This window comes from Melospiza georgiana, chromosome 4 (assembly GCF_028018845.1).
Source record: "Melospiza georgiana isolate bMelGeo1 chromosome 4, bMelGeo1.pri, whole genome shotgun sequence".
Lineage (NCBI taxonomy): Eukaryota > Metazoa > Chordata > Aves > Passeriformes > Passerellidae > Melospiza > Melospiza georgiana.
The window spans coordinates 73,978,275-73,988,709 of NC_080433.1; positions in this window are offsets into that span (position 1 = coordinate 73,978,275).

Genomic DNA, 10,435 nt, shown 5'->3' on the forward strand with positions numbered 1-10,435 from the left:
TGTGATCATTATATGTGCATTGATTTATTATAGGTCTTAATTTAAAGTTTCAATTTCTCTGTTTTACCAGCACAACTATATGCTCTCTATATTTGCCCTCATTAACCAAATGAAAACACAACTTATTTCTACCATTTCATGAGAATATTTGCAAGAGGACAAAGTGTTATTTTCTATGATCATTTTAATGTAGTGTTCCTGCATTACTGTTTAATGCTGATTTCTTGTTTAATTAACTTAGCTTTAATACAAGAGAACAATGTCCATGTTGAAACTCACTTTCTCTTAAAAGAGTTCAGAATATGGGAAATCCATCAAACTCATTCTTCAGATAAATTGATTCTCATTTGCATACTTTTACTCAGGTGAAGAACATTTATCTTTGCCTACTTCTTAATGCCTTAATTATTTTAATTTTTTTCATCTTTAAAAAGCTTAGATTCATTTACCAGAATACCATTAGAATGAAGCAGATTTTGCATCATTTGACAATGTCAAATTTATACATACTGCAACATGTATTTGGACTGCTTTTAACTATTACAGTATTGCAAAGCTAGCAGGAAAAAAATGTATGAACATTAGCAATGGGTTCCCTATTTATTCTTGTCAGTCTGCAGCCAGGTGGAAAAAGTGTTGGAAAGTCGCCTGCAAAGCCATTGTCTGTCAGGAGAGCAGGCTCTGAAACACAGCTCTCAAGATGAGATACCCACAAGAAATGTGTTTTAAAGCTGAATACACAGAAGTTTGTCTCTAGGGGATGTGATTCCTGTGATCCTGGAACACAGATGGCAACATCCACTCACAAGGCAGCCCCACATGGATTCAGTGCAGACACATCCAGATGAGCCACTCAGCCAGGCTCACCTTCCAGTCAGAGGAGGGAAAAGAAGCATTTCCAAAGGGATGGGTCCTTTGATCTATTCTAGATACTTACTTTAGGCAGGAGATGGGATGAGCTCCAGATATGGCTGGGAAAGGGCAAGATCAGCTTTTGGCAACAGAAAGTCAGGAGAGATGAATCCCACTGTAAAAGACTTCATAGAAACAGTCTTCTGCAGCCTTTCCAAGCTGAGCTGCAGTGCCTGTGGCAGCGTTTGCCATCATGCCTTGTCCATATCCGTTGTGATGCAGCAGCTGCTGGCAGGTGAGGAACTTCCTTCCTTGCTATGGAAGGGCAGTCCTGGAGGGGCAAGGTACATCTGTAGATGCTGGCCAGCCCAGGAGGAGCACAGCACCAGCAGCACACACCAGAGCCAACAATTAAATAAAAAAACCGAATGGGATAAACAAAAGGATATCTGAACATGCCACACCGTGGGCTGTTGTGTCAGCCACCAGCCTGACAAGTGGCTGTATTGGGAACCTGTTCTGCAAGGCCCATGGCAGCACAGAAACTCAAAATCAGGAGAGCAATTCAGCAATGAGGAAGTGTTTGCTGCTGCTGCTGCTGCTTCCAGCATCCCCAGGGCTGGCTGTGACAGGCAGTGTGCCCAGGGAGGGCTGCAAAACCCCCTGCAAACAGCCCCAGGAGCTGCCCCCTGCCAGCCAGGCTGTGCAGCACCACCCTCCACCTTCCCAAAGCAGGAGGGGCTGTCCCTGCTGGGATCTGCCTGGCTGGCTGCAGGCAGCACCCGTGTGCTGTGAACCACATCTAAAGAGTGCAGGATGCTCTGCAGCCAGGGACGCGTCAGGACACCAAGGGAGAGAGTGCTCAGGCGTCTCCTTCCTCCAAGAGGTTATTTTGTGTGGCAGACACCTCAGAAACTGCAGAATTTTTAGCTCTGGCCCGCTGCCATGCTGAGGTGAAGCAGATGGCAGATTCCACTCTTGTTCATCGGCGGATGAAGCTCTGCACGAGGGGACCTACTTGTCACTGCTTTAGCTGTGCTTGGCTGCACGGATGGAGCTTTCCAGCCAAACACAGCCCCAGCCTGCAGCAGCACAAGCCCAAGTGCCAGGCTGGCAGCCAGAACACCCTGTGTGCTGTGGGGCTGCAAGGGCAAGGCTCAGGGAGCTCAGTCTGCAAGGCACGCCATGAGCTCTCAGTCACACAGGGAGGGGGAACATGAATTGTGACAGACTGTACCCTACTCCTGCTGAAACACTGAAGGACAACACGTGCAAAAAGAGGGGATAAAAACAGTGAATCCTGTGCCTCAATACAAAAAGAGCTCTTAGAGGTATGATTTGTACATGAGTTGTTCTGTCTTTTTCTTGACAAGAATTTTTCACCTCTGGAAAAGTGCACAGACGATTTGGGGTTGCTAAGCCAAGCAATCATTTGATCTTATTTTATTAATTCCAGCCTCTTTAGGTGTCAAAGAAAACTCACAAAAGACAAAGATACAAGTGGCAAAAATAATTTCAAAGTGCTCTTCTATGAGAATTTTCTCTTGTAAAACGTAATTTGGCAACTCTTTACAGGCATTCTGAAAAACTGACGTCATCTAACTGCAATAAGGGAATTTTCTCCCCAAAGACTGAGTACCCTACTGAGTACTCTTGTGTAAAAACCTCCAACAGTTATAGCAGTAAATGAGAAGTGTTATGATCTCTTCAAACTGTAAGACAGGTATTACATGCATGGTTATATGGGAAACAGTACTATTAACCTTGGAGAAAGAGACATTAAAAATTATTCTAACCCATACCATTTCTTAGCAAGTTGCATTTTGCATTTAGATGTAATTTGTGCTGGGATTAATTAGGCTTCTGAAAAAGAAAAGGATGTCTGAAAAAATCAAGTTTTTGTCAGAATTGATATAAGACTTCCAATCTGAATCTCAAGAACATGCTGGAACAATGCCTTAACCTGAATAATGGAATTATTGTTTAGATGTGCCTTAGTCTTACAAATAAAAAGCAGCCCAAAGAGGGGATGCTTTCAAAGCTGAAAAGAAGAAATTAAACTGCCACTGACAACCTTTGGAAAAGGGATGCCCACTTCAATGCATGCCTTTGGAAATCACCTTTTTTTACAAGTGTCTTATGTGCAAGCTGAATTAAAAATGAACCTAATTAGCTCTGGAGAAATTTAGCTTCCAAAAATCACAGCTCTTTTTTGCCACAGAAAGTTTGTATCAAAAGAAAATAAACAAGCAAGTCTTTAGTGGAGCGCAACCCAAAGGAAATAATCTTCAGTGTATTATTACTGATAGTAACAAGATCTCTGCAAGCTCCAGCCCAGAGTGGGAGCTGCCCACTGCCTGTGCCAGCCCTGCGGGAATGGAAATTGTGCCTGAGCCAGGGGAAAGGAGCAGGGAGCTGATCACAGAGTGGGGCAGTGCCCTCCTGAGCTGAGCAGCAGGGAGAGCTGTGAACAGCTGGCTCTGTGCACATCTGTGCCAGGAGGGCACTTCCAATCTCATCTCCCTCTGGATGGTAACCCAAGGGCACAGAAGGAATCTCCTGCTGCTGGAGGAGTGCAGACCCCCTGGATTCCAGTAAATTTGGCCAAAGCCTCAGGAAGAACCCTTGTGAGCATTAGGATGGGCCCGCACAGCTGTGGTTTATCAAGGTGGTGAATGGTTTAGTGCTGGCCAGCTCTTGTATTAAAAAGTACAATCATTCAATAATTCCCAAAAAGTTTTCATCATGTCCTTGGTGGGAAACATAGAAGGAACATCTCAATACCAATTTGTTTGTATTTTTGGATGTTATAGACTTATCTTTGCTTTTTTTTTAAATATGAAGAAATCCTAAAGTACTTTTACATGCAAGACTATTATTACTTATGCAACCTAGACCTGTTTTTCTACTAAATGGTGTTTCAAAAGTCCTTAAAGAAAACTTAAAACTTTGTGCTTTCACTTAAAAAGAGATGGATGTGGGAAGCTTCAAGGAAAACATTTTCTTAATTATTCTCAGATCAGTTCTTCCCTTTGCAGTTCCAAAGAAGGTTATTTTTCTTACAGTCACTTTTTGGAAAAAAAAAATAAATTACTTAGAGTTTTGTTTTTCAATAAAACTATGCATTAGGAATTTTTTAAGCATTAGTTTCAGTAATTGGTTTTGAGCAAGCTGGGTTTTTACATGAGAAAAATCTGAAACAAACATATTGGGAGCTATCATTAACATTGTTGAGCAGCACAAACTTAGGCAAACATCCCATGAGAATTTCTTTCTGAGGAATGCAAACAGATCACCCTCTATGATCTGGAAGAAAAGTCAGAGGTATCACTGATACAGCTGGAGCTGTTCCACTCCAGGAAGCAGCACGGCTCTTTTTCACTCATGTTTCTCTGCTACAGAAGTTCTGTAAAGCAAAAAAAGTCCCCGAGACAAGTTTCTGACACTCAGCTACACAGGAGCAGTGACAACCCAATTTACTAAAAATACTTCTTTCCTTTTTGTTGTGTTAATGTCCCAAATTCTTGAAAAATAATCAAAATAATCAATGAAAATAATCTCAAAAGTAAAAAATTCACACAGTATGAACTTAAAGCAATATACACTATATACAGACATCTTTCAAGGAAGCAAAATAAAATGCTACCAAGCAGCAGTTTTCAGGGCAATAGGATGCTGATTATGACACAAATTTTGGGCATTCTTGAGACAAATCACAATGCACCTAGTACACATAGGGAAGGTACAGCCTTATTTTAGGGAGACTGACACTAGCAAAAATCTGAAGAATGTAAAAGTATCAAAGAGAAAAAAATAATGTTAAATTGGATGAAAAACTTTGTATTAAAATTAAAAAAAATAACACAACAGGGTGCCTGTGACACACTGGGAAAGGTTCCAAGAGAGCAAAATTAACAGGGTACAAAACAATCTCCAGAGAAGTAATAGAAGTCATGCCACCTATATTTTTAAATTTGACTTGGCAAACATCAATACATATGTGCCAAGAAATAATCTTTTACTGATGGTAAGGAATGGGATTTATTTACTGTACTCAATTTATAAAGTCAAAAGTATTAAACCAACTCAGTCAGGACTAGAATTAGAGGCCTGGGGCATTGAATTGTTCCCATCTGCTCATTACCATCCCTGCCTGCATTCTCCAGCAGGAGCACAATATAAAGGGACTTTATAAAGGGATTTTTGAATCCCCTTTGGCAGTCCCTGAGCTCCCATTTGCAGCTCTCAGTGCAATTGTTGTACCAAGGCAGAGGCACCAGATGTTTTTCTGCTGCTGTGGTGTCAGTGCCAGGGGTGTCAGCCACAGCACCCTCTGCTAATTGTGCTCCTTTCCCAGTGACCACAGGCACCATCTTTAACCCAGAGAATATTGACTCCATATTCTTAGAAGTCCTATTTATTATTTTATGATACTATATTAAAAGAAAATTATATACTAAAACTTTAAGAAACTATAGAGAAGGGAAACATCAGAAGGCTTTACAAGAATGATAATAAAAACCTGTGACAGACTGAGAGAGCCCAACACAGCCGGCTGTGATTGGACATTAAATTAAAACAATTCACATGCTGGGTTAACAATTCTCCAAATCACATTCCAAAGCAGCAAAACAGGGAGAAGCTGAAGCTTCCCATCTTCCCAGGGGAAGAAATCCTGGTGAAGGGATTTTCCATAAAATATCACAGTGACACCACCCCAAAACTCTGAGGGAACAGTTTTTCCTCCCTGTGCATCAGGGACTTATCCAGATCCCTTTCCATGCAAACACAACCCAATGGATGCTCTTGGTACCTCTTCTCCTACCTGATTACTTGTTTTTTGCACTAAAGGCATATTCAGACTAACCTCAATCTTGGTCTCTCCCTTCCTGTCTCTTTATTTAAATCTGTTATTGTGATTTTGTTATAAAATCATGCAAATGAGCACTGAGAGCTCAGCTCAGCTGTCATTTAGGGCACTCAGGCCTTTGAATTTCACAAAGAGATTCCCTGGAAGACTGAACTGCAGCCCTGTCTTGGCTCCTGTGAAAAATTCACATATCAGAAAAGGGGCGAGGGAAGGTACCAATTTCACTACCCACACTGAATGATTGCAATGGCTCACCCCAGAACCAGAAAGGTTTCTGTGTGGAATGGATTTCTTTGGGATTTATCAGCCTGCAGTACTGAAGGAAAGCAGCTTTCCCACCCCCACCACTCTTTATGTCTCCAGGTGTTTACTGAAGTCATAATTCTTTTTTTAACAATACCACTGGCTGACTCTGTGTGTGTATAATATATCAAGTTCATGGTGTTCATACAGAAATAAGATTTGAAGAAATACCAGCTCTTCTCTTCTCTACATAGACTTGTCTAATTAACACAGGAAAATCCAACAGAGGCCCTTAAGGTCTCTAAGAACAGTGAATAAGTGAATCCAGCCCCTGCTGCTCAGGCCTTCCTCACCCGAAAACATAACAGGATAAATGAACAGAGGAACTTGGAAACAGTTTCGTATTTCCTATATTTGAAATTAGAAATAACTTCTTCAGCACTCAGGATGGGATTTCAGATGACAGGTTTCTACAGAAAAGGGATCCAAATGGAAAGTCCTTTAGTAGACTCCATCTGATAAATTGGAATGCTGGAAAATTGACAGAGAGCATAAAAAAGTTGTCTGTGTGTGAAACTAGTTGTCTGTGTGCACATACATATATAAATATATGTATTTATATATATATATATAATATGCAATATATAATATATCATATATATAATATATATATAATATATATAATAACTTGCAGGAATATTCCCTTCGGATATCTATGTGTGTATAAATATATATTATTATATATAAAAATAGATAGATATATAAAATATTTATGTTTATATATTTATATAAATATATATGTATATATGCATATATCTATTTATATATATAAATATATATATATATTTATACACTCATAGATATCTGAAAGGAATATTCCTGCAAGATTCTGGCCATGGAAGTAGAACTTACAAAGCACCAGCAGCAGCAGCAAAATTGCAAATGTTGCTGTCCTCTTATGCAAACTCCCCAGGAAGAACATTCTGAGTTACCACAGGAGGTAAAAAACTACATCACCACCACCACAAAAAGTAAAGTAAAACAAACCACAAATCAAACAAAACAAAAGGAATAACAAAAAAACCCCACAAGTCTTGTGGTCTCTAGGGAATTTTTTTAAACTCTGAACATTTCTGCAGCACCTGAAGCTGGCTTTCCCCATGATTATGTGTTTATATTAGGAAGTTTCCTGGAGCAGAAGGAGCAGCCATGGTGTGCCAGCAGCCTGCAGCTGTGCCATGCAGAGAGCTGCCCTGGAACAATGGAACAGCACAGGTACAGCATGAACTGCCCCCTCTGTGTCTCATTAACCTCACCTGAGGAGTTTGTGTTCTCAAAGCTGCTTTTGGAACCATTCAGCCTCACAAAGCCAGGCAGCCTTTCCTCCAACACAGGGGGGCAAGGCCTTTTAATATCAAAACCTCTGGAATGAACTCCTTGTTTAAAACCCCCATTTCCCACCTGTAATGGGGATTTCTGCCCCTTCCTCTTGCTCTGCCATGTAAGGATCCAGCAAGGATCTGCCACCCAAGTTCACAACCCTGAGCAAAAGCCCTGAGCACCTCTCCTGGAAATTAACAGGCACAAATGTGGTGGCTTTGGTTCGCTAATTTGAGATTTTTTTGGTTAATGTATTAATGAGTGTGGTGGAGTTAGTGTTGGCTAATTACTAGTGCACTTATTGGAATGTATTTACTTCTTTTTGTTGTTGTTGTTGTGATATAGGATTAGGAGAAAAGTTTAAAACTTTAAAAGGGTATAAAGAAAAAAATTATTAACATTAAATAAGAGAGTAAAAAAATTTAGAATAAAATTTTTAGGATAGTTCTCTTTTTCTTATCATATTTTCTTTCTTAATGATAATGTAAAGAAACAAAGCTTGAAATTTTCATTAGTTTACTACTTTTAGAATAGTCACATTTCTGGCCTGGAGTTACAGCATGGTCTCTTCCAGAAGTGAAGTCAGGCATTGCAATACCTTAAATTTCACTTCCCAAAGGGATCCTGTGTGTTTTATCCTGTGATTTTGGCCTGCTGTGATTTAAGAAATGTATGCCCTTGATTCCCTGGACAAAGCAAGAGAGGGGCAATTACCAGGTAATTTTCTACGTTCTCAGAGAAAATCCTAAACAAAGAAAGTTCAAAATCCCAAGCATCATAACTGGGAACACTTCATGCCTTGTTAAGAAAGGAAAAGACTAACAACAATTCTGTGTGGAAAAAAAAAAAGAAAAAGCAGCAGTATCCAGCCAAGAAGTTGTTGCTGGATATATCCAGTTTGTGTCACATGGCCAGATTTACATAAACTAAAAAGTGATTTGGCTTCTTTGCATGCCAGATCCCACCCCAGGTATTCCCAGGGTGTTCCTCCCACAGCCACTGCTGAATCAGCTTCTGGTACCATGGTTTGCTGGGATGAGAAAACCCTGCAGGGAAGAGTCAGCTGCTAAAACTCCACTTGAGACAGAAAGGTTACAAGGCCTGTAAAACACTGCTCACCACTGATGAAATTACCCAGAATTGTTAGTGTTAATTTAAGACGTTTGTATCCCAAACACAAAGCCAGCATCATATCACAATCAGACATGACCTCAACCAAATTACAGTGTAAGGATGCAGCTTCGGTCATCACACCTCCCTTCGGTCCACTAATTAAAATCAGCTTGTCAGGTAACATATTTGCCTCCCAAATGAGTAATTTTCTCTCAAGAAAAAACCAAAAAAAACCCAAAAAAAAACCCCCAAAAAACAAAAAAACAAAAAAACAACAAAAAAAAAAAAACCAAAAAAAAAAAAAAAACACCCAAAAAAACTATGATCATAGCTTGGGCAATGTGCATAATCAGAAGTGTTTATCATGTGCATCAAGAATAGGTTTCAATTCTTTAAAGCTGGAAGCAGCAGGGCAACAATGAAGTTTATATCAGCCACAGGATTTTTTAAGATACAGATAAGACTGTAAAATAATGAGAGACTTAGCAATTAAGTAGCTGATGAAATTAAAATACAGATAAAATAGTGAAAACAAACAAAAAAACCACATAGTCTTCTCATGCACAAAGATGTGCATTTTACAAAGCAGTGACATTTTCAGTGGGACTGAGGATTTGTTATTTCTTTGAAAATGATGGCTCAACAGCTGGTCCCAGTCAAAAAAACCCCAATGGAACATCAAAGATCATTACAAAAGACCTTGAGTACAAAATGCTAGATAAATACATGTTAGAAATTCTAGATAAACACTTGTGCGCACAGTTTGTGTATCATTGCCTTTAAAACACCTCCAAGTTCATCAAATTGCCTGAAAAGCTTCAAGTGTTTGCTTCTCAGTGTTTTTCTCAGTGTTTGACAGCTCCCATATCCAGGCACCACCACCCTGCCTGCCCGGACACACAGCCTGGGGCTTTTTCACTGCTACATTCTCAGGCAGGTGAAGCAGAACAATTAAACACAGTGTTAATATATCCACTGAAATGCTAAATTTAAGACTTTCCTGCAGAAATTCTAATTTTAGAACTTGGAAACATTCCTATCTGCTTCCTCTCACTTCAACACACAGGGAGTTATCCAAGTCTGACCCTTTGGCAATGCTCCACATAAGTGGCATAGATTTGCCTACTTGACAAAGCCCTTTTGTTTCTCACAGCTGTGAAATTCTGCTGCTCTGTAATTTTTCCTGTTTCCCAGGTTACCCTGGCACCAAGCTGTGACTAAATGTCTGCAAAGGGTTTTTAACTCCAGCTTTGGAGGAATATGACCACAAGGAAGAATGATGGCTCCCAGTGAGTGTCCCTCGCTAGCAAGAACAATGCTCAAAATCAGCTTCAAATGTCCACAAAGCCTCTGGGATATCTCTGTGTTGCTTTGATTTTTTAAAGTTTTTTGATGTTTTCATTTTTGTAACAAACTTTCTCACATACTTTGTATAAATAACTTATTGTTTTGCATTTTTTATGGAAGAAGAGAAATGTAATAGACTGTTAGATTGTCCAGTGTCATTGCAGAGGTAGCACTGTCACTCTCCAATCAACTGTCACTTTTGGAAATCTATAAATGTCAGAGTCAGAATTAAATTTCCCTCTTTTTTACCTTAAAAAATCCAATGTCCACATCTTTCTGTTTCATGTCCTACAGTGACAATCTGTGATTTAATAGGGAGCTGAACTCTCTGCTCTGCTCCTGGCTGCATCATATTTGTAATTCTTCCATTCCCCTTCCTCATGTTCAGCTCCATCATCCAATACAAAGGGAGACAGGGAAAAGGACAGATCTTTTCTCACTGACCCCACAAGGACAGGAAGCAATTCCAAGCACACACATATAGATGTCAATAAGACACCTTAAAGTAATCAGATTGTAACTGAATTAATAAACTCTTTTGGCAAAATATCCTTCCCACTTCTTGGTGGCTGCAGAAGGTCCCAGGTGGTTTAAACTGGAGCAGGTCTGTGCTATATAGAATAAACTAGT